The 22,783-nt window shown below is 46.8% G+C and overlaps 1 long non-coding RNA gene across 1 annotated transcript; it reads right to left on the bottom strand.

Annotated features, from left to right (window-relative positions):
• Positions 1 to 947: 947 nt before the first annotated feature.
• Positions 948 to 22,783, bottom strand: LOC142827910 (uncharacterized). The gene is made up of 5 exons (XR_012902713.1): positions 22,645 to 22,783; positions 17,177 to 17,255; positions 5,314 to 5,423; positions 4,698 to 4,791; positions 948 to 3,648 (listed from the first exon to the last, which is right to left on the bottom strand). It is a non-coding gene; the product is annotated as an uncharacterized LOC142827910 (long non-coding RNA).

Below are 22,783 nucleotides of genomic sequence, written 5' to 3'. Positions count from 1 at the left end.
TTGCGGTCTCTGATCAACTAATACCATTGCGCCCCCTTGTGCCCATTAGACAGTATTGCTGTCTCTGAGCACCTAAAAACACTGCCCCTCGTGTGCCCATTAGACAGCATTGCTACCACTGAGGCCCCAGCACCATTTCGCCCCCCTCCAGTGTCCCATAGTCTGTATTGCTGTCTGAACCCCTAACAGCATTTTGCCCCCTCGTGGGTATTCGGATGCTTTGCTGGCTCTCATCACCTAACACCGTTGCACCCATTATGCTGTATTGCGGTTTCAGGTTCCAGCACTATTGTGCCCCCTTGTGCGCACTAGGCTTTATTGCTCCGTGAGAGTCCCCAAAAACCATCATGCCCGTGAAGCAGTAATGCTGACTGAGCCCCCAACACTATTACGGAAATGCGTGCCCATTAGTCTGTACTGCTGTCTCTAAGCCCCCAACACCAGTGCGTCCCCTTTTGCCCATAAGCCTGTATCGCCATCGGGTCCCCGAGTGCTCCTTAGGTTGTATTGCCGTGTCAGCCTCCAATACCTTTGTGCCTAGTCGGCTGTATTGCTATCTGAGCCCCTTACACCATTAGCCTGTATTGCTGTCAGCACGCAACACCATTAGGTCCCCTAGCGCTCATGAGCCTGTATTGCTGACTCTGAGCCTGTTCTAGACCGGGCCAGATCCTCAGGGCTCCTTACAGTCCCTGGCTGGAGACCCTTCCCAAATAGGCCACAAACCCTTGAACACCCAGCGCTTCAGCTGCCAATCCCACCAGCGGGAAGCCTCATGAGAAAAACGGCTCATGCACTCCAGCTCTCTCTATGCCACAATCAGCCCCAGGCTTAACACCCAGGTGAGGGATTATAGAACCCCTTTTTCCTGTCCCAAAGAACCAGCCACAAATTCCCAGTCAGTTGCTCTTTGGATCTTGTCCACAAGATCACGCTGAGCCAATCCTTTAGAATCTAAAAGTTTATTATTAAAAGAAAAAAGCATGAGTGCAAGGTTGTTAAGGAGGATACATTACATGCGCCGAATCACTGAGTTCTCGGTGCAGGCTCTTTGTAACATCTCTGCTAACTGCTATCTTAAAAGTCTCCGGTGTACATCCTATGGGTGAAAGATTCTTCCCGGTTCAGTATTCCTCACAAGGCTGCATCGGAGATCGGGGCGGAATTCAAGGGAAGATGGAGCGTGCCTTTTATATCCATCCCTGGTGTCTTCAAAGCTGGAGCAGGTCACATGGCTCAGTGACCTATCCTTGTGTTCCAAGTCAGCAGTCATGCTATTGGCTGGTTTGCAGGTCCCAGACACATTCTTCACGCGTGTATTGGCCTCTCTGAGAGCCTTGCTAATTAGCATGGTTACTGACTGAACTTTCCTGGGCCTTTGATCTGTCTCAGACAATCTTCCAGTAGAAGCACAGAATACATATTTAAAATTCCACATACAGATATCATACAAGTAAATGAACATACAGAATTAATAGAACATAAACTTTAATTTGACACCTCATTGGGCCCCCTTTGTACAGGCTTTGGGGGCAAACACGTCCCGTCCCGTCCGTCTCCCCCCCCCCCCCCCCCCATGGATGCAGCAGTGACCTGTCTGATCCCCTTAAAATCCAGTAACATGACAGCCTCAACACCCTTGCACCCCTGTGTGTCTATTAGGCTGTATTGCTTCCTGCCACAAGGCTTAGTCAGGGTGCCTGCGGCTTTAAGCGGGGCCAGGAGACAGGAACTATAGCATCCTGATTAATTTGAACTGCTAAAAACAACACTGCAGCCCCAGGAACAGCCAAGCCACCACCTGAGCTCCGGACTTGGCATACAGGGCAGTTTCCCATCATGCGGCCCTGCCCCAGCTTCAGCACTTCTCCAAGGCTGGAGCTGGTGCCAGAGCCCCATGGTGGCTGCCTAGCTGCACACAGGTCAGGCCGCATGGACCCCACGCCGCTGGGAAAGCTCCAACGGAGAAGGCAAGTGTATCCCACACAGGAGCCCATAGCAGGAAGCTGCTGGGCAGAGGAGCAAGGTCAGGATGGCGGCAGGGCTCAGATGGGGGTGGTGTTGGCGAAATGGTGTAGGGTTGCCAGGTGTCTGGTATTGAACCTGACCACCTGGTATTTTCACCCGTCTGGCAAAAAAATCAGACAACACCGGACTTAGGTATTTTAAAATACCTAAAGTGTCTGGTATTTTCTGGCCAGGAGACAAAAACCCCAGGGGCTTACCTGGTTCCACAGGGGAGCTGTCCTGTCCCAGCACAGGAAGACAAGCAACCTGTTAGGGCCAAAAAGCCTCAAAAGCATTTCTTAAAGGGGCCATACTTTTTTAATATTTTTTTTTTTTAATTTAACTCTTGGTGTCCTTTTTCTTGCTCAACAACTTTAGCCCCCTCTCCCCCCCCCCCCCCCCCCATTTTTAACTATCCCTTGTTGGAGTATTCCTGCTTATATAACAATTTAAAATATATACTAAGATATACATTAATGAGGAGGGTGGCACAGGTCTGAACAAGCACATGTGACCTCAATATTGGCACACAAGACAAAACTCACTCTGCTCAGGGATGGAAAAATCTTGGTGGGAACATGACTTCTTCTTCCCCCCCCCCCCCAGCCAGCCACACACCCTAGCTGCAAGCAATTGTAGGAAAGACTTGCAAAACCTTATGAGACTTGCACATTGTCACAGGGGTTATTGGAACCTGCCTTAGACCTCTCATGATGCAGTTTACTCCCACCCCGATATCAATGGCAAACAAGCAATACTTTTTGACCATGTTTTTCAAAAGTCTGCCTTAGGCTGGGGCTAGTGGAAGTTGTGGGGCCCTGCTAGTGTCTAAGATGGGATCAAAAATGAGGGGGGCTCCGTGTGCTGCCAGAGCAAGGTCTGGCGGGGGGGAGGGGGCGCGAGCCAGGAACATAGAATGCGGGCAGGAGAGAGGGTTCAGGAGCAGGCTGGGGGGGGGGGGGGGGGGAAGGTGTGGGGTCTGGGCGTGAGAGGGTGCTAGAGTGTGGTGGTGCAGGGTTATGGGCAGGAAGAAGGGTGCAGGAGCGGGATGGGGCTGCAGAGTCTGGAAATAGGGACCGTTGCAGGAGTGTGGAGGGTCTGGGCAGGAGTTGGTGTACACATATGGAGTCTGGGCAGGAAGGAGGGTGCAGGAGTGTGGGATCTGGGCTCGAGGGCACCTTTCCGGCACAGCTCAAGTAGATGTAGCTACTTGTTAGGAATAAGGTCTCAACACTCTGGATGTGGTGAAAACAAGTCGGAGGATTTATTACACACAGCACTGGTCGAGCGAGAACCAGGGGTTAAGCTGGAACACACTGGTTAAGCAAAACATTACAATACATTATATCGGGGAGGAGGGTGCGCGGCGGACGGAGGGCAAGCAATTCCATAGGTTCTAGCAGCAAGACCAAATGAGCACATAAGCCAATCTACTATGAAGGTTACACAGCAACTCCGCCCATCGCCAATTAAACTTCTTATCAGTAATACAGGTAGTTATTCCTAACAAGCTAAGTAAACCAAACAAAAAAAGCCAGACAATTCAATGGCAACTTTTGTCTAAAAAAGTTATGATGCGTATACAGGAGGACGATGCCGCCTCAAGCTGGCGTGATGATCCTTGGGTCCTGGGCCCATTATCTAGGATTAAAGGAAAACAGTAAGAACATATCACACTCACTAACATTAACAAGGCTGGTGAGGGCCCTTGGATTGTGGTTGCCAGGGCGACCAGGGTCATGTATCTGCCTGTGCTGTGCAGGTCACAGGCACGGTGACAAAACCTGGGACAAATGTCCTTTGTCACACGGTGCACTGCGCTCTGCATCAATGCTAGCACTGCTAGTGAGGATGTACTGCACCGACACAGTGACTGGGTATGTCCACAGCCATTGAACTTAATTTTAGTGTAGACACCGCCTCAGAATGACACTAGCCTGAGAACCAGGCAAAGGGGAGAACTGAACCTTAAACTCTCAGTTTGGGGAGAGCACTGACCCCTGGCTTGTAAAGCCGATGGTGATACAGTCTTCGCTGCCCAGATTATGAATGCAAAACGGCCTAGGAACCAACTTTTCAGATGGGCCCCCACATGTGCAATTGGCAGGTGAACTCCTGTTTTCCATTGGGGTTTTGATGGGCAATAGGCATCTGGAGTGCTAGTGAGGTGATCTATCATCTGTGAGGAATCAGAAAGATAGGCTTGCGGGGAACATCTACTCTGAAAGCTCAGGCGCCAAGTCAACTTAGGTGCCTATAAGGTTCAGTGGCAGAGTAAAACTGGAATTTAGACACCTGAATTCAGATTCACACTTCAACTCCTGAGTTTGTGTCTAAGTACCTTTGTGAGTCAAGATGCTAAGTCCAGAACAGCTGTGTGTGTGTGTGTGTGTGTGTGTGTGTGTATGTGGAAACAGAACCAACAGCGAAATGTTAGATGGCAAGGCTTCCTACTGAAGAGGAAGGATCCCACAATGAAAAGAGAGAGGGAGAGGCCATATTCAAAAACGGGCACAAGGAGTAGGGGGACAGCTCCAGCTCCTGTTGGCATTAGGACACATTACAATCAATAGGGAAAAGAGGAGGTTATATCTTTTATCGGGGAACCGGGAGTAGCAGAAGGGGGCAGCTATATCTCCTAAAAAGCACTAATGGCAGAAGACGTACGCAGTGAATAGTGGGAGACTTACCATAATTCTTCTATTCCAGTCCTCAGCAATCAGGCGTCCATTTCAATATGGCATCCAGTTTCTGGAACTACGTTTCATTGAAGACGATCACAAACTAGAAAGAGTGCAGACAAACAACAAGGCAGAAAATCTATACAACAGTACCTATATGAAGACAGACTTAAAAAACTGGCCTTGCTTTCACGTGTTACACTGGGTATTCTGAAGGAACATACGGCCTTTGTCTCCTCCTCAGGCAACAAGCAAAAGCCAATGGCAACATTACTTAAGACCTATTACGGAATGCAAACGGTCACATTTGGGACTAGACTGCAGAGGATAAAGCGGTTCCTAAAATACTCAATGGGCGTGATGGACCAGGCCGGGTCTGGGCACTGCTGAGGGCATCCACTGAGGGCGAATTGCTCAAAACCCAGGGCGGCTCATTACAGCCCCAGACTGGAGACTATTTGCAAACAGGTCATATACCAGTCAGGCAGAGCACTTCAGCTGCCAATCCAACCACAGCAGGAAACCTCAAGAGCAAAACCCCTCTGACACCCCAACTCTCCGTGCGCCACAATCAGCCCCAAGTCTGCACACAGGTGAGGGGGTGATAGAACCAAATCTCACCTACCCCAAACAGGTCTTTCCAGTCCCAAAGAACCATCCACAAATCCCCGGTCAGTTTATACTTCGGATCTTACCCACAAGATCACGCTGAGCCAATCCTTCAGAATCTAAAACCTAAAGGTTTATTAATAAAAGAAAGAAAAGCACGAGAGTAAGGTGGTTAAGGAGAATACATTACATGCATTGAATCACCAAATTCTCAATGCAGGCTCCAGGCAGACATGTCACAAACTGCTATCTTAAAAGTCTCTGGTTTACATCCTATGTCAGGATGGGCCAACAAGTCTTCCAGTCTCGCTGTTCCTGGCAAGGCTGCATCTGGAATCAGTAGCAGATTTGAAGGCAAGATGCAGTCCACCTCATGGCGTTTTATATTCTCCCCTGGTATCTTCCAAGCTGGAGCAGGTGACATGGCCAAGTGACCTATCCCTTAGTCTCATGTCACAAGCTATGATATTGGCTGGCTTGACGGTCCCAGACACATTCTGCAAGTGTGTATTGGGCACCTTGAGAGCCATTGCTAATTACCAGAGTCATTGACTGGACATCCCTCCCTATAAAAAGGCACTTCAGGCCAGTATCAGCACAAAGTCCATATCCATAATTCAACATATAGACATCATAAAAGTACATGAACCACACACACAGAATCATTAGAACATAAGCTTTCATTTCACACCTCACATCGGCTCCTACGTACACAACCCCCTGTGGACGCAGCAGTTATCTGGCTGCTCCCTTTAAAATCTAGTAATGGGGCACTGGGCTGAAAACATGTGCTAAGAACTTAACCCTTAGGAGACTGAGGAGAAGGAAGGGGACCTGACACACTATCATGACCCATTAGAGTAGGGAGAAAAGGAAGGAAGAAAAGTACAGGGGAAAAGAGCACGAGAGACCAAAAAAAAAAAAAACCCTTCAAAAATGGCATGATGGTGCTACCCTGCTGCCTACTAAGCAGACCTCTATGCCGGGCACTAGGGGCCAGAGTGGAAGGAGAGAGGGAACGGGCACCTAGGTAAGAAAAGTACTAAAAGGAGTGCGTGCTATCCTGCCCTGGTGGCAACTGGGGGAAAGGGGACACGGGAGAAGGGGGGCGCTATACCTTAGAATGGCCACTAGGGCGCGGCAGAAGCGAGTGGGGGGGAAGGGCCAGCGAGGCCCGGTGGTTCGCCTCCCAAACAGCGGGGACAGGCGAGGAGCCAGGAGGGATGGACGGGTGAGGTCAACGGTCTAAAGGGCCATAGCGGGAGGAGAGCAGGAAAGGGGCCGCTGCCCAGCCTAAGGGGCAGCAGAGGGCAACCCAACGGCCACACCTGTACAACGGGCACTAGGGGCCAAGGCGACAGGCAAGGCCCACGCGGGCAGCTATAATGCACACAGGGCCTGAGGGGAAAGCCAGGCAGCAGTACTGAAGAGGGAGAGAGTGTCTAAGGGGCAGCCCTACCGTATGAAAGGAGGAAGCATTAAGGAGACTCAGGAGAGGGAAGGGCACCGACACCGTACAGCACCCCTTAGGAGGAGCATGGATGCAGGGCAGCCAAGAGGAGGCCCGGGCCACGCCCAAGGAACAGCAGCTTGGAGCCGAGAAGGGAAGCGGGCAAAGGGGAGCCTGTACGGCGTAACGGGCACTCGGAGCAGCAGAGGACAGGGGCATGGGGAAGCCAAAAGGGGACTGGGTCCAGAAAAGGGACTAGAGGGCGCCAAGCGGCTCCCTAGTGGCCGTCAGGCAACACGGACACTGCCGCCGCCGCCGCCGCCTCTATTGCCCCGTCATGCAGCACACCTGGCCCCTAAACTCCCCTTTCGCCTTCTCTATCCCACACTGGGTCTCGTGCAGTAGAGCTGCCCTTTCCCCCCCCCCCTCCCAGTCCGCGGCCCCTACTGCCCGTTGACTCTGAGGAGGGGAAAAAGGGCAGCTCTACCGCGTAAAGGCCACTGCAGGAGGCAGAAGGTCCCAGGGGAATTAGGGGCGGCCACGCTGAAGAAGGGGGCAATACAGACAGCCGGGACGAGCCGAGCGGGCAAGCAAGCGCCCGACCCGCATCACGGGTACCGGCCCCGGAGGGGGGGGGGGGGGGGGGGCGCGCAATAGGAAAAAGGGGAGGCCAAACTGCGGAATGGTCACCAGGGCTCAGCAGAGGACACTTCCTCGGCCTCACAAGACGCTAGGGAGAGCCGAGGCTCAAGGAGGGACGGGTGAGGTCCAGGGCCTAAAAGGCCATAGCGGGAGGAGAGGAGGTGTTTATGCGGCTAAGGGGGCAAAGAGGCCCACCTATATGCTGGGCACTTGGGGCCAGAGCGGAAGGAGAGAGTGCGAAGGGGCACCCGGGGCAGAAAAGGACTAAAAGGAGTGCGTGCTATGCTGCCCTGGTGGACACAGACGCTGAAAAGCAGGGACAGGGCAGCTCTAGGAGCTCGCGGGCACTGCAGACAGAAGAAGCGTGTCAAAGAGAAAAGGGCCGTCTCTTTTGCCTACTGTGAAAAGGATGTGTTGAAGCTTACTTGGAATATGTCAAATGAGCACTAGTTTAATTGTAACTGTCAAAGAGAGGCAGCATTGTGAGATACAGGAGATAAAAATGAAAACAAAATTTGATTAGATGACCAACAATAACCCCGCCGCTTTTAAACGAGTAAGTAACTCAGACAGCAGTATGCAACAAATGTGCTAATTACCTCAAAAGGAGCAGACGAAAGTTTTTGTAAAAGCAGAATAAGACAACAAAAATCTAATGTCAGCAATTGTCAAGCGAGTGGAGGAGTACTAAAAATACTAAAACAAGTTAGCTGAAACAGACTAAGAGTGGACGGGTTGCGAATCTAAAAAACTAAATTTAATCAACTAAAGCTCCCTCTTTGGCGCTGAATCTCGCTGCCGTACATAAGCTCCGAAAGGGGAACAAATAAACTCTAAAAAAAGAACGAACACCAGTCGTAAGTTGCAACAAAAAATCTAAGGAAAGAAAAAACAAAGAAAAGAATATCTCCTGAATCTAAGCAAAGCTTCTATCTTTCTTAACATAAAGATTATATATTTGTTAACTCCATAAATTGTTTAAAAGTAAATCAGGCGTGTATATCTGTAAGAGAAGTTAGTATTTCTTGGGGTTTTTTTTTTTTTTTTTTTTTTTTTAACTGTACTATTTTTCTACTTTCTTTGTATATTATATGGTCTTAAAAAATCAAAAATAGTAAATTGATTTCAATAGAAAATTAATTATAAAGTAAATAGAAAAAATCTGTTTGACCCTAAAAAAAAAAAAAGTATTCCTCTGTCTGTAGTTTCAAATCCTTTAAAGAACCAAACCCAGTTACCAAAATGGCGTCACGAACAGGATTTGACAAGAGCAGAAGATGCCCTTTTGATAAGTTAAACAAAACAGAAGGTATAAAACCTCTCAACCACTAGTTCTATCGTAATAAAGATGAAAGGGAAGAAAAACATGCTCAAAATAAGAGCACTTCTAGCAATAGGGGAAAAAAATCATACCTATAACCCTACATGTAACATGTTCAAAGTTAAGATGTTTAATAGCTAATAATGATCTAGCAAAATAAAAGTTAAAAGATTGCAAAATACTATTACCAGACGTAACACAAAAAACCCCATCTAAAGAAACAAATTAGAAAAAACTGCAAAACATATTAGAAAGAACAGCCGATACGCGACAGATCCGTACCGAAATAGAAGTAGCCCAGAAATATTAAAATTGCCAAGTCAAACAACTAACAAGTACTAGAAGACCTTATAAAATATGCTAAAAAAAAGAAAAGAAAATATTTAACTGCCGACAAATGAGATCCAACTAAAGGGGTCCGTGTACTTTAGCACTAGTTGAAAAAAGCCAAAAACAGTTAACAGCAGCACAGAGAGCTGATCCTCACCAATTTAAATATATACAAGATCCAGGTCTGATAACAAGAAGACAAAGTAACACCACAAACAGTATAGCAAAGAGTAGAAGAGAACGAAAGAAACCAAAGCCTAAAATTGTAGCCAACAGCCCTAACAAAGACTAGTGTTTGGGGAATATTAGAAACTATAAATGATTTAAAAGTAGTACGCAAACATACCTCAGCACCAACATACGATCCCCCGAGAGACACGCGTAAAACGTGCGAAAATTTCCAAACCCCGAAGAAGGGGAAAGACCCAAACACAGAAGAAAAAGCCATATTTAGTTTTCTGTTAAGAAATAGATACAGTAAACCAGATTTTAACAAGATAACGCCCCAAGAACAGAAACAAGCAGCAATAGAAAAAAAAAGATAGCAGGAATAGACAAAAATTCTCTAAATCAAAAAACGAGTAGCAGAAGCCCCGAAACAATCCAAGAAAAAAAGATAATAGAATTTATATAAGTGCTGAAGTATTAAATTAGAACACCAAGAATTATGAACAATTTAAATAGTTATTAGATACAAAAGCCCAAATAACCATAATAAATGAAGCAAAAGTACCACATTAAAAAAGAAAACGTAAAATATGAACGTCAAGACTAAATGAAGATAAAATGTATCAACCAGAAGTAATAAAAGTAAAACAAAAACAGAATGTAACAAAAACCACAGTAGTACTAAAAGAAAAGAATATACTAAGCATAAATATAATAATACAGAATCCAACAATACGACAGAATTTAAAAACAGTATTATCAATACAAATATCCAATGAAAAATTACATGTCACAAAAGGTGAATAGTATACCAACAAAAGCAGAAAGAAAAGAACCCATTAATCAGTCATTAAAAGAGTTACTAATAAATTAAACAAGTATTACACACCCAATATAAAAGTCCAGCATAAAGAATACCAAAAAAAAAAAAGAAAAAAAAAGAGAAAAGAGATTATAGAAAAATAAATGAAGCAATACAACCAGTTGCCTTTACCACCACCCCCCCTAAAACAAACCAACTATAGAACAATATTTAAAAGAAAAAGAAGAATTAAAATAAAGAGCACTAATAGATTTAAACGATATGTTTTATAGTATACCTATAAAAAAGAACCTTAAATTTTTCAATTAGAAGAAAATACTATAGGTGGAACGCATTACCCCCAAGGTTATAAAAATTCACCAGCACATTAGCAACAGATGCCATAAAGTATACCCTTAGTCAACAAAGTTAAGAACAAGATCCCCGAATAGTATACTATGTAGATGACCTTTTAAGAAGAGACAAGACACAAGAAGCTATAGAACACTTAACCACTCAAAGATAGCAAATAAACGAAAGAAAAGTAACTATAGCCCAAAGTAAATACTCCCTTCTAAGAATTCAAGTGATAGAAAATAAAACAATAAGTACAACTTACCCCAATGGTGTAAGTAAGTAGTTAAATAACCCTCCGAAAACCCACAAACAGCTACAAGAAGTTTTAAGCCTAGTAAATTATAATGAAGCAAGTATTCAACAGTTAAGACATAAAATAAAACCCTTATTGAAATTATTAAAAAGAAAGAAAGAAAGATTTAATTATCTACAATGAAAAAGCCCAAGCAGCCTTAATAGAATTAAACCAAAATTTGTAACACCCCACTCTATTAAAAAAGTAAGACCCTAAGAAACCCCCAAGAGAATTACAAATTAACTAGAATGAAGAGTGGGTAACACAAAGAGAAAAACAAGAAAAAGTAGATAAATTGATTTTGCAATTTAACAAACCCCCAAAACATTATAGTGAATATAGAAAACTATTATAAGTTTAATAAAATAAAAGATAAGTACTTTTTTAAATGACAAGTGTAAGTCTTACTTTACACACTCCAAAAGTGTCAGCTTTAGCATAGCTTACCATAAAAATAATACCACCAAACTTTGAAAGCCAGACAAATACTTAAGAAAAACTGTATTATAGCGAGCTAGTTAGTCAAATGTTAAACTAAGAAAAAATGTAATGCCCTAAAGCCCCAAAAGCTACACCAAGAATAACAGAAACACCCTAGATATTAACAGATAAAAGCATGAAAGGGGGAAAAACAAAAGCAAGATATTACTGTACCAAATGTGAAAACAAGTTCTTTATTGTGTTAAAAGAAAAGAAGCAGAAGTAGAAAAAGTTAGAATAAGATTACAACATACACAAGAAAGTCACCATAAAAATTAAGCATAGATAGTATGTATGGTATAAAAAGACTGTTAAAAAAGAACACAGACATTGAAACACATGCAGGGTGGAGAGAAATATAGACCATCATCAGAAATCACGTAAGTGGTACATCAGTAAAACATATCCCTAGCCATAAAGAAAGATACAACACTAACCACAAACAACTAGATCAAGAATTGCAAGAATTTAAAGTGTTAGTAGAAAAAAACAAAGAAAAAGAAGAAGTAAATCCATTCATAAAATACTTACATGAATACACAAGCCACTTTGAAGACACAAAAAGAAAGAGAATAGATAAAGCAATATACAGGAAGAGAATCAAGAATTAAAATAAAAGAACATGAAAAAATACATAAAAGCCTGTAAAATTTGTCACAATACTAAACGTATAAATCAGCTAAAATATGCCTAATAAAGCATATAACCCAGAATATCATAAACCAGGAAACCATTAGCAAACAGATTTATAATAAGACCATTACCGAGTGCTAAACAATACCCAAAGCGAGTAGTTGTGGTAGAGTTAAGAAATCAGAGTACTATAGTAATTCCTTTTTAAAAAACCAAAAGCAAAACACATACTAAAAGCCTTAGAAAAAATAATAGCAGCTTAAAGACGCCCACAAATAATACAATCAGATAGAAGCCCACCATTTAGAAGTAAAAAATTAGAACAATAGTCCATAGAAAAAGGCATAACATAGCATTTAAATTTCCCATACCATCCTCAATCCAACAAAGTAGCAGAAAAGAAAACTGATACCTTAAAACAGCAACTAAAAATAGCACCTTTAAAGGTTAACACCTAGTATTAGATACAGTTTTATTAAATGTAAATGAACATACAAGCCGACAGCCAGATATAAAACCCAAGCAGCAACCAAACTAAAAAAAGCCCTCCTATAAAGCAAAGAGAAAAAATATAGATTGTATAGCCAACGAAAAATAAAGAGAAAAGAGTAGCATTAGAAAGACCAAAAAAGTTACCATTCACCTATGTAATCACAACAAAAACAAGAAAAAGATTAGCACACCATAATTAGCTAAGTAGTAAAGAATGAAATTAACAGTTCCACAAGATTATATATTACAAGTTGTTCATCATCACTAAAAATCACGTTAACAGTGCAAGATAGACCAGCTTAAATAGTAAGTATGATCCATTACAACAAAACTAGACCCAAGTCAAAAACACCACCACCACCCAAACTAAATTAGCTAACAAACCAGCCCAGTGGCAAGTGTGTAAAATAAACTATACCACCCCCACTAGGAAAGAAGAAGTACAGGCAGTCCCCGGGTTACATGGATCCGACTTACATCGGATCCCTACTTACAAACGGGGTGAGGCAACCCCGCACTCGCTGCTTCCCCCCAGCGGACCAGGGAGACGCGGAGCGGCTTTTCTCAGCAGACACCTCAGCTTGAGAATAAAGGACTGAGGGAAGTGAGGTGTGGGAGAATAAAACTGAGCTCTGGAGAAATGTTTGGCTAGAGTTTCCCCCTACAGTATGTACCAGTTCCGACTTACATACAAATTCAACTTAAGAACAAACCTACAGTCCCCATCTTGTACGTAACCCGGGGACTGCCTGTAAATCAAACTCTAGTTATAATTCAACAAAATGATACCAGTTAGAATATGTCCCGCTTGTATAGTATTAAAGCTAACATGAACAATTAAGTAAACAAATCATATGAAAGCGCACACTCCCCCCTCTCCCCCCCATACAATGATAAGCATACAAGCCCCAAACCAAAGTTTATTTAGCTTTAGCATAACACCATTATATGGCGTATAGCTTAATATTAGCAACCCAACAGAAACACACAACCCATAGATCCAAACCACATTTGTTAACAATTCCACTATCTGGAACCACAGCCTTAGCTACATCAGATAGTAATGCAACCCTTCCAACATTAACAGTTGTAATACCCCCCTCAAATTTACAACCAACAAAAACAGGAAGAGTAATAATAAGATTGCAACCAGCATATAAAAAAGAAAGAAAGAATAGAACATAGTATAAATTGCACAACATGAAAGTCACGAAAAAAGAAAAGAAGATATATAAGCAACCAAAAAAATTATTAAAGCAATGGGAGGAGGATGTAAAACCAGATTTGTTAGCAATTAATTCATTAAGTAGAAAAATAATAGTCACCATGAAAAAGCTGAAACGGCAAAATTATTACATTAAGTAAATACAGCTGTAAACATATCTAATACAAATGCCGATAAAACAAGAATAAAGTAAAAATATATCTATGTATTTAAATAATCTAAATTGCATAAGTTTGTACAGTAGTAGTAGTAGTAGTAGTAGTTTTAGAAAAAAATTATTGCAAAAAATTAAGAAAGATGAGAGAGGGATAAGTAAAAAAGCACCATTCGTCAAAATACCAGATACAGCACAAATCAGTCATGAAATAACATCCCATAGAATTAATATAAGATAAGAAGCAATAATTATACCAACAAGAAAGATATAAAGAAACAAGTGAAGTATAAAGAAAAAGAATAGTTTCTACACCTAAGCATTAATGTAATAGTTCAGAAAAGTTCAAGATGTGTAAACCAGCATTGTTTAATAGACAAAAAGTTGTGTCCACATTAACGAGTAAAATTAATTAGTTACCAAATAAATGTAAAGAATACATAAGCTCTAACCAAACCCATTTAATTGTTTGTCACTGTAGTGACTCAATTTAGCAATTGTTAAGCAAAAAAATAATGCATAATAAATGTTATGTTATACCAGTTAAAATGAATGTCACCGTACCTTTTCGTAATGTAAACAAACTATAAAACTTAACACAAATGAGTTACAACTGCACTAAAAAAAGCAATAAGACTACTGAACAAAATATAGTGTCGTAGATCCGATTTTTAACAAAAGAAATGAAAGCCATAACAAAACAAACTTTCCAAGACACCCAAGTAATATTACCAGTAGAGCATTTCACAATACAAAAACTAAACTTACAAAAAATAGAAGTTATAAATCTAGACGTAAAGAAACGAAATTAGAACATTTTGTTAAAAGTTAGAAAATGTATTAAGCTAGCAATCAAGAATCAAACTGTAAAACACGTAAACGAATCACCCATAACAATAGTAAACGTATTACATAATTTAGATAAAACAATTAAGTATAAAAAGTACAAGACGACAAAAAGCAAGTGTTTAAAACTTTTTATCCATGTTGATATCAAAAAAAGAGTTTTAGATTATTTGTACAATAATAATATTAATAATTGTAATAAGAATATTCTATATGTGTAAAAAATTTTCCCAAAAACAAACTATAAAATTTATGAAAATAAAACAAATAGAAAACGAGCAAATAGCAAATCCACAAGCACAGAGGGAAATAAAGTTATTGTAATTAAAGTGTCTCATTTGACTCAAAAGGATGTGTTAAAGCCTACCCAGAATATGTCAAATGAGCACTAGTTTAATTGTAAGTGTCAAAGCAAGTCAGCATTCTGAGATACAGGAGATAAAAATGAAAACAAAATTTGATTAGATGACCAACAATAACCCCGCCGCTTTTAAAGAAGTAAATAACTCAGACAGAGGTATGCAACAAAAGTGCTAATTACCCCAAAAGGAGCAGACGAAAGTTTTTGTAAAACCAGAATAAGACAACAAAAATCTAATGTCAGCAATTGTCAAGCGAGTGGAGGAGTACCAAAATACCCAAACAAGATATATAAAGTTAGCTGAAACAGACCAAGAGTGGACGGGTTGCGAATCCAAAATCCTAAGTCTGATCAACCAAAGCTCCCTCCCCGGCGCTGAATCTCGCTGCCGTACATAAGCTCCGAAAGGGGAACAAATAAACTCCAAAAAAGAACGAACACCAGTGGTGAGTTCCAACGAAAAACACAAAGACAGAAAAAACATAAACAAAAGAATATCTCCTGAACCTAAGCAATGCTTCTATCTTTCTTAACATAAATATTATATATTTGTTAACTCCATAAATTGTTTAAAAGTAAATCAGGAGGGCATCTCTGGAAGAGAAGTTTTTATTTCTTGCTTTTTTTAAACTGTACTATTTTTTTTTACTTTTTCTTTGTATATTATATTGTCTTAAAAAAAATCAAGAATAGTAAATTGATTTAAATAGAAAAAATAAAAAAGTCTTTGTTTGACCCTAAAAAGAGTATTCCTCTGTCTGTAGTTTCAAATCCTTTAAAGAACCAAACCCAGTTACCAAAAGGCACCTTGACTAGGAGGAGACTAGGAGAAGGGGGAGCGCTATACCTTAGAATGGCCACTAGGGCGCGGCAGGAGTGGGCGGGGGGAAGGGCCAGAGAGGCCCGGCGGATCGCCTCCCAAACAGCGGGGGGACAGGCGAGGACCCAGGAGGGATGGACGAGTGAGGTCAACGGCCTAAAGGGCCATAGCGGGAGGAGAGCAGGAGAGGGGCAGCAGACGGCGACCAAACGGCCCACACCTGTACAAGGGGCACTAGAGACCAAGGCCCACTCGGGCAGCTATAATGCACACAGGGGAAAACGAGGCAGCAGTGCTGAAGAGGGAGAGAGCGTCTAAGGGGCAGCTCTACCGTATGAAAGGAGGAAGCATTAAGGAGACTCAGGAGAGGGAAGGGCACCGACACCGTACAGCAACCCCTTAGGAGGAGCATGGATGCAGGGCAGCCAAGAGGAGGCCCGGGCCCCGCCCAAGGAACACCAGCTTGGAGCCGAGACGGGAAGCGGGCAAAGGGGAGCCTGTACGGCGTAACGGGCACTCGGAGCAGCAGAGGACAGGGGCGTGGGGAAGCCCAAAAGGGGACTGGGACAAGAAAAGGGACGAAGGGGCGCCAAGCGGCTCCCTCTCTAGACTGCTGCGCCTAGTGGCCGTCAGGCAATATGGGACACTGCCGCCGCCTCTATTGCCCCGTCAGGCAGCACACCTGGCCCCTAAACTCCCCTTTCGCCTTCTCTATCCCACACTGGGTCTCGTGCAGTAGAGCTGCCCTTTCCCCCCCCCCTCCCAGTCCGCGGCCCCTACTGCCCGTTGACTCTGAGGAGGGGAAAAAGGGCAGCTCTACCGCGTAAAACCCACTGCAGGAGGCAGAAGGTCCCAGGGGAATTTGGGGCGGCCATGCTGAAGAAGGGGGCAATACAGACAGCCGCGACGAGCCAAACAGGCAAGCAAGCGCCCGACAGGCGAGGACCCAGGAGGGATTTATGGGTGAGTTCAATGGCCTAAAAGGTCATAGCGGGAATCTAAATGGAAGGTATGCGCCCTAGCTCAGATCAAAGTATAGAAGGTGAGAAGGGGGTATTGGCTCCATTGAGGGGTATGAGGGATTAGCCGAGAGGGAAAGGATCATCTGCCTAACATTGAATACGGAACACACCAGGGAGAGAAAAGGAGGGAAAGGGTAGCAAATCTGAGTACAAGTAATGGGGACTAGGAGGTTTCAAGAGAAAAGTGGGTAAGGGATCTTTATTCTTCCTAAGGGGAGCAAACAGCAGAGGACCGTCAATCAAATAAGCGGCAGCTACACTGAGGAAGAGCGTGAGGACCAACAAAAGCACATAATGGGAAAGAAGCCGTTATATTCCACAATGGAAAATAGGGTCAGAGAATCAAAGGAGAGGAAAGGGTGCGTATATTGTCAGCCACAGAAGCTATAGGTAGCAGATGCTTTCATGTTCAAGGGGCATTTATACCTGCTAAAGAGCACACATGGAAGGAATGGTAACACTAGGGAAAGGGAAGCCTTACCGTAATTCTTTTGTTCTCATCCACAGCGCTTGTGTGCCAATTCCATCATCAGGCATCATGTTGACCAATTAGAGGAAGTCTGATGAAGGAAAAAAACTAGCTTAAAACAGACAAAATCACTATAAGGCTGTGGTCACCAACAGGTCGATCGTGATCGACTGGTCAATCGTGAGGCCACGACCAGTCGATAGCGAGGCATCCTGTCCGCCCCGCCCCCATTTCCCTCCCACCCCCGAGAAGCCCCACTACCTACCTAAAGTGAAAATGGAGGTAGTGTAGGCTTCCCGGGGATGGACAGAAGTCCTGCAGCTTAGCACCACTTCCAGCGATTCCCGAAGTAGCGCTAGCTGCTCTGCCGGGTGTACTGCGGGAGGGAGCATTGGCTCCCTGCACCACACAGGAGGGGTGAGTCAGCCCCGGGGCAGGCACGCACTGGGTTTCCCTGCACGGGCGGGCGGGGGGGGGAGAAGAGAGGAGTTCAGCCCCGGGGCAGGCACACGCTGCTTTCCCTCTGGGGTGGAATCCTGAGAGGAGGCAGAAGCAGGGGACTCTCTGCCTCCACTGGCACCCCGCTCCCCAGCCACAGAATTCTGTTCCCACTCCCCTGTTCCCAGCTACAGAAATCTGTCTCTATTCCTGTCCCCACTGACACCCTGTCCCCAGCTGCAGAAACCTTTCCCCACTGGCACTCTGTCCCCTGCTGCAGAACCCTGTCCTCTTCCCTGCCCCCCGCCGCAGAACTCTGTCCCCACAAAATGTATAATTATAAATGCTTCATTTTAGATTTAAATAGCATGAATAAAAAACATTTATTTCATAACTATAAACACATGATTTTAATTTTAAACATCGCATAATTTAAAAATAAACTGTTTATCAGAGTCTGTAAGTAAGGGCTGGGGATAGCAAGTGATGGACAGGAGGGGAATAGAGAGGGCGGGGCTTCAAGGAAGGGGCAGGCTGGTAGATCTTCGCCTGTTTGGAGATTTAAAAAGCGATCTCGGGTGTAAAAAGGTTGGAGACCACTGCTATAAGGTATATGGGCAAGGGGACACTAAGCACAATTACACTAGGCACAAGCGGTAAAATTAAAAGCGTCAGCTACACTGCACAATAAGCACTTGGGCTAAGATGGTAGAAAAAGCTTAAAGAGCACCACTGAGGGCAGAAAAGAAGGGGAAGGAACAAGCGTGCCTATCCTGCATAACCGACACAATGGGGAGCAGAGCCCCAGAAGGCTATTCTTCACATTGGCCACTGGGGGGAAGCAGCAGGAGACGGAGGTGGACCGCTTATACAGTCTAAGCAATACGAGAGGCAGCAGAGAATTCAAAGCAGGAATAAAGTGGTGGCTGAACTAAACCAAGTCTCCTGAACACAACAGAGGAGGCATAGAAGGGGGGAGGGGGGGAGAGGAGGAGGAGAAGACACACGTAACTTTTGAAGCACAGGAGAGGAGGCCTAGATTACCTAACATGCAGTAGGCAGATGGAGAGTGAAATGGTGGGAGAGAGGGAAAGGCGGCCACCCCGGTTAATAGCCAGCACAGAGCGTAGATACTTCTATACCACAAAACAACACTACAGGTAGACTGAGGAAGGGGGAGGTAACGCACAATGGGGAGGAGAGAAGGGGAACGAAAGCAGTCCAAGTACAACGGGCACTAGGACAACAGGGAGAGGAGGAGGAAAGGGAGAAGAGGGCCAAAAGGCGGGAAAGGCAGATCGAAAGGCTAAGAGGCACAACTCAGGGCAGAAAACAGGGGCGCCTAGCCTCCATAACCAACCCTCACAAATGGCAAAAGAGGGAGGGAAGACATGTTCTACCTCCCAACGGCCACTAGGGGGCAGCACAGGGGCTGAGGGCCATTGTTCCTTCCCCCCACGCCCTCCTTTTACAACCTAATGGACGCTAGGGGCAGCAGAGTGCTCAAGAGGGCAAAGAGCCCTCCTTACTACATTACCCCTTCTAGTGTCACTGTGCAGGGACCCGCCCCTCACCCCCGTTTACCCTCTCCACGCCATAGGGGGCGTCCTTATGCAGTAAAGCTGCCCTGTCCCCTCCTCAGAGTCAACGGGCTGTAGGGGCAGCGGACTGAGGAGGCGAGAAGGAGGCAAAACCCACATTTTAACGCCCACCAGGGCACGCAGAGGATGAAAGGGGACCGAGGGAGGATAGGCTCAATAATGAAGAACAAGCGGGAAAAGGACGCCCTTATTTCATAGCCGCTACCGGGGGCAAGAAAGGGGCAGCTCTCTTGCAAAAAGGGCAGGAAGGACAGCAGACAGTGAAAGGGGAGCAGAGGCAACTATAGCCCACAAGGGCCATTAAAAACTGAGAGGAGACAGGGGCTCAAACTACCTCAACACCACGACTAAGTACAGCTGAAAGCAAAGTGGAGAAAAGGACGGTTATGCGCCTCATGGACGCCCCCCGAGGCAGGAGTGGAAGGAAGGGTGGCTATCCTGAGGAACAGGCTTTAGGGGCACCAGATGGCAAAATGGAAGGCTTTACTACACAATGGGCAGTAGGGGCAAATGACTGAAGACAAAGGGGCACTTATAAAGCTAATGGGGAAACAAACACAGCAGAGGTGAAAGGGGGGAAGAGAGCTGTTATTGTTTACACAGGGCACTAGGGTGGAAGAGAGCCAAGAGCGGAAGGGAGAAGGAGGAGCAGGTAGATTGCACAAAGCACACAAAGGGGAAGGAGAGCTTCTATAGGGAGGAAGCGGCAGCTAAACTGAACAAGGTCTCCTGGATACAACAGATGAGGCATAGAGGTAAAGGGGGGGGAGGAGGAGAGAGACACATTTCTAACGTAAGAGGCACAGGAGAGCAGACAGTCAAGGAGAAAAGGTTAGGTTGCCTAACACGCACTAGGCAGAGGCAGAGTGTGAAATAGCGGGGCGGGGAGGAGGAAAAAAGAGTAGGCCACCCCGGTTAATAGTCAGCTCCGAGCAAAAGCACTTGTATACCACACAACAGCAATAGAGGGAGCAAATTGAGGAGGGTGGCCGTAACACGCACAATGGGGAGCAGAGAGGGAGAAGGGGAAAAAGAAGGCAGTTCAAGTACAACGGGCACTAGGACAACAGGGAAAGGTCGAGGAAAGGGGCAAGAGGGTCAAAAGGCGGGAAAGGCAGATCGAAAGGCTAAGAGGCACAACTCAGGGCAGAAAACAGGGGCGGCCTAGCCTCCATAACCAACCCTCACTCAGGGCAAAAGAGGGAAGGAAGACATGTTATACCTCCCAACGGCCACTAGGGGACAGCACAGGGGGTGAGGCCCATTGTCCCGTTTCCCCCCCCTTTACAAGCTAATGGACGCTAGGGGCAGCAGAGAGTTCAAGAGGGCAAAGAGCCCTCCTACTACATTACCGCTCCTAGTGTCCACTGTGCAGAGACCCGCCCCTCACCCCCGTTTACCCTCTCCACGCCATAGGGGGCGTCGTTATGCAGTAAAGCTGCCCTGTCCCCTCCTCAGAGTCAACGGGCTGTAGGGGCAGCGGACTGAGGAGGCGAGAAGGAGGCAAAACCCACATTTTAACGCCCACCAGGGCACGCAGAGGATGAAAGGGGACCGAGGGAGGATAGGCTCAATAATGAAGAACAAGCGGGAAAAGGACGCCCTTATTTCATAGCCGCTACGGGGGGGGCAAGAAAGGGGCAGCTCTCTTGCAAAAAGGGCAGGAAGGACAGCAGACAGTGAAAGGGGAGCAGAGGCAACTATAGCCCACAAGGGCCATTAAAAACTGAGAGGAGACAGGGGCTCAAACTACCTCAACACCAGGACTAAGTACAGCTGAAAGGAAAGTGGAGAAAAGGACGGTAATGCGCCTCATGGACGCCCCCCGAGGCAGGAGTGGGAGGAAGGGTGGCTATCCCGAGGAACAGGCTTTAGGGGCACCAGATGGAGAAATGGAAGGCTTTGCTACACAATGGGCAGTAGGGGCAAATGACTGAAGACAAAGGGGCACTTATAAAGCTAATGGGGAAACGAAGCCAGCAGAGGTGAAAGGGGGGAAAAAGAGCTGTTATAGTTTTCACAGGGCACTAGGGTGGAAGAGAGCCAAGAGCGGAAGGGAGAAGGAGGAGCAGGTAGATTGCACAAAGGGACAGGAGAGCTTCCATAGGCAGGAAGCGGCAGCTAAACTGAACAAAGTCTCCTGAATACAACAGATGAGGCATAGAGATAAAGGCGAGAGGATGAGGAGAGACATACACTTCTAATATACCAGGCACAGGTCAGCAAGCAGAGAGTCAAGGAGAAAATGTTAGGTTGCCTAACACACACTAGACAGAGGCAGAGAGTGATATTGTGGGGCAGGAAGGAGGAAAAAAGAGGTGGCCACCCTGGTTAATAGTCAGCACAGAGCGAAAGAGGGGAAGTCTCCCGTAGTGCACGTTGCTGCTCCTAGTGCCCCCTAAGCACAGCAACCACCCCTTAAACTAAAGTCCAGAGCTTCCTAGCTGTAATGTAGTACAGTTGCAAAGTCCCCGCTCCACTCCCGCCAGTCAATGAGCGCCGGACCTAGCACCCTGAGGGGAGAGAGAGAGAGAGAGAGCAGTACCGTGAAGAGCAACGTACATAGGATCCGCCCTCACCTCCGACCCTTGCGCTCAGGAGGCCCCGCAGCCCCCGGGGAAAGGCGGCCCGACGCCGCGGGCCCGGCCGCCCCGCAGCCCCCGGGGAAAGGCGGCCCGACGCCGCGGGCCCGGCCGCCCCGCAGCCCCCGGGGAAAGGCGGCCCGACGCCGCGGGCCCGGCCGCCCCGCAGCCCCCGGGGAAAGGCGGCCGGACGCCGCGGGCCCGGCCGCCCCGCAGCCCCCGGGGAAAAGCGGCCGGACGCCGCGGGCCCGGCCGCCCCGCAGCCCCCGGGGAAAAGCGGCCGGACGCCGCGGGCCCGGCCGCCCCGCAGCCCCCGGGGAAAAGCGGCCGGACGCCGCGGGCCCGGCCGCCCCGCAGCCCCCGGGGAAAAGCGGCCGGACGCCGCGGGCCCGGCCGCCCCGCAGCCCCCGGGGAAAAGCGGCCGGACGCCGCGGGCCCGGCCGCCCCGCAGCCCCCGGGGAAAAGCGGCCGGACGCCGCGGGCCCGGCCGCCCCGCAGCCCCCGGGGAAAAGCGGCCGGACGCCGCGGGCCCGGCCGCCCCGCAGCCCCCGGGGAAAAGCGGCCGGACGCCGCGGGCCCGGCCGCCCCGCAGCCCCCGGGGAAAAGCGGCCGGACGCCGCGGGCCCGGCCGCCCCGCAGCCCCCGGGGAAAAGCGGCCGGACGCCGCGGGCCCGGCCGCCCCGCAGCCCCCGGGGAAAAGCGGCCGGACGCCGCGGGCCCGGCCGCCCCCATGTGGGACGGCACCCAAGGCAGAGTCAGGCCCCAGGCGCACGGGTTTTTAGGCCGAGCGGGTGAGGGATGCAGGGCAGGGTCCCAGCCGAAGGGGAGACTCCAGGCCCAACGGGAGGGGAATACTCACGAAGCAGCGGAACGAAAACGGCAGCGCTCAAGTCTCATCACAGACGCCAGCCTCACCTTCGGAGTCCCCACCGGCAAATAGCGCTCACCTCTGCTGCAGCTCCTTTTATATGTCCCGGCGAGGCTCTGATTGGCTGCTT

The sequence above is a fragment of the Pelodiscus sinensis genome, chromosome 3 (assembly GCF_049634645.1).
Source record: "Pelodiscus sinensis isolate JC-2024 chromosome 3, ASM4963464v1, whole genome shotgun sequence".
Taxonomy (NCBI): Eukaryota; Metazoa; Chordata; order Testudines; family Trionychidae; genus Pelodiscus; species Pelodiscus sinensis.
Note: the sequence above shows the minus strand (reverse complement) of the source record. Positions and strands in the feature narration are given on the sequence as shown.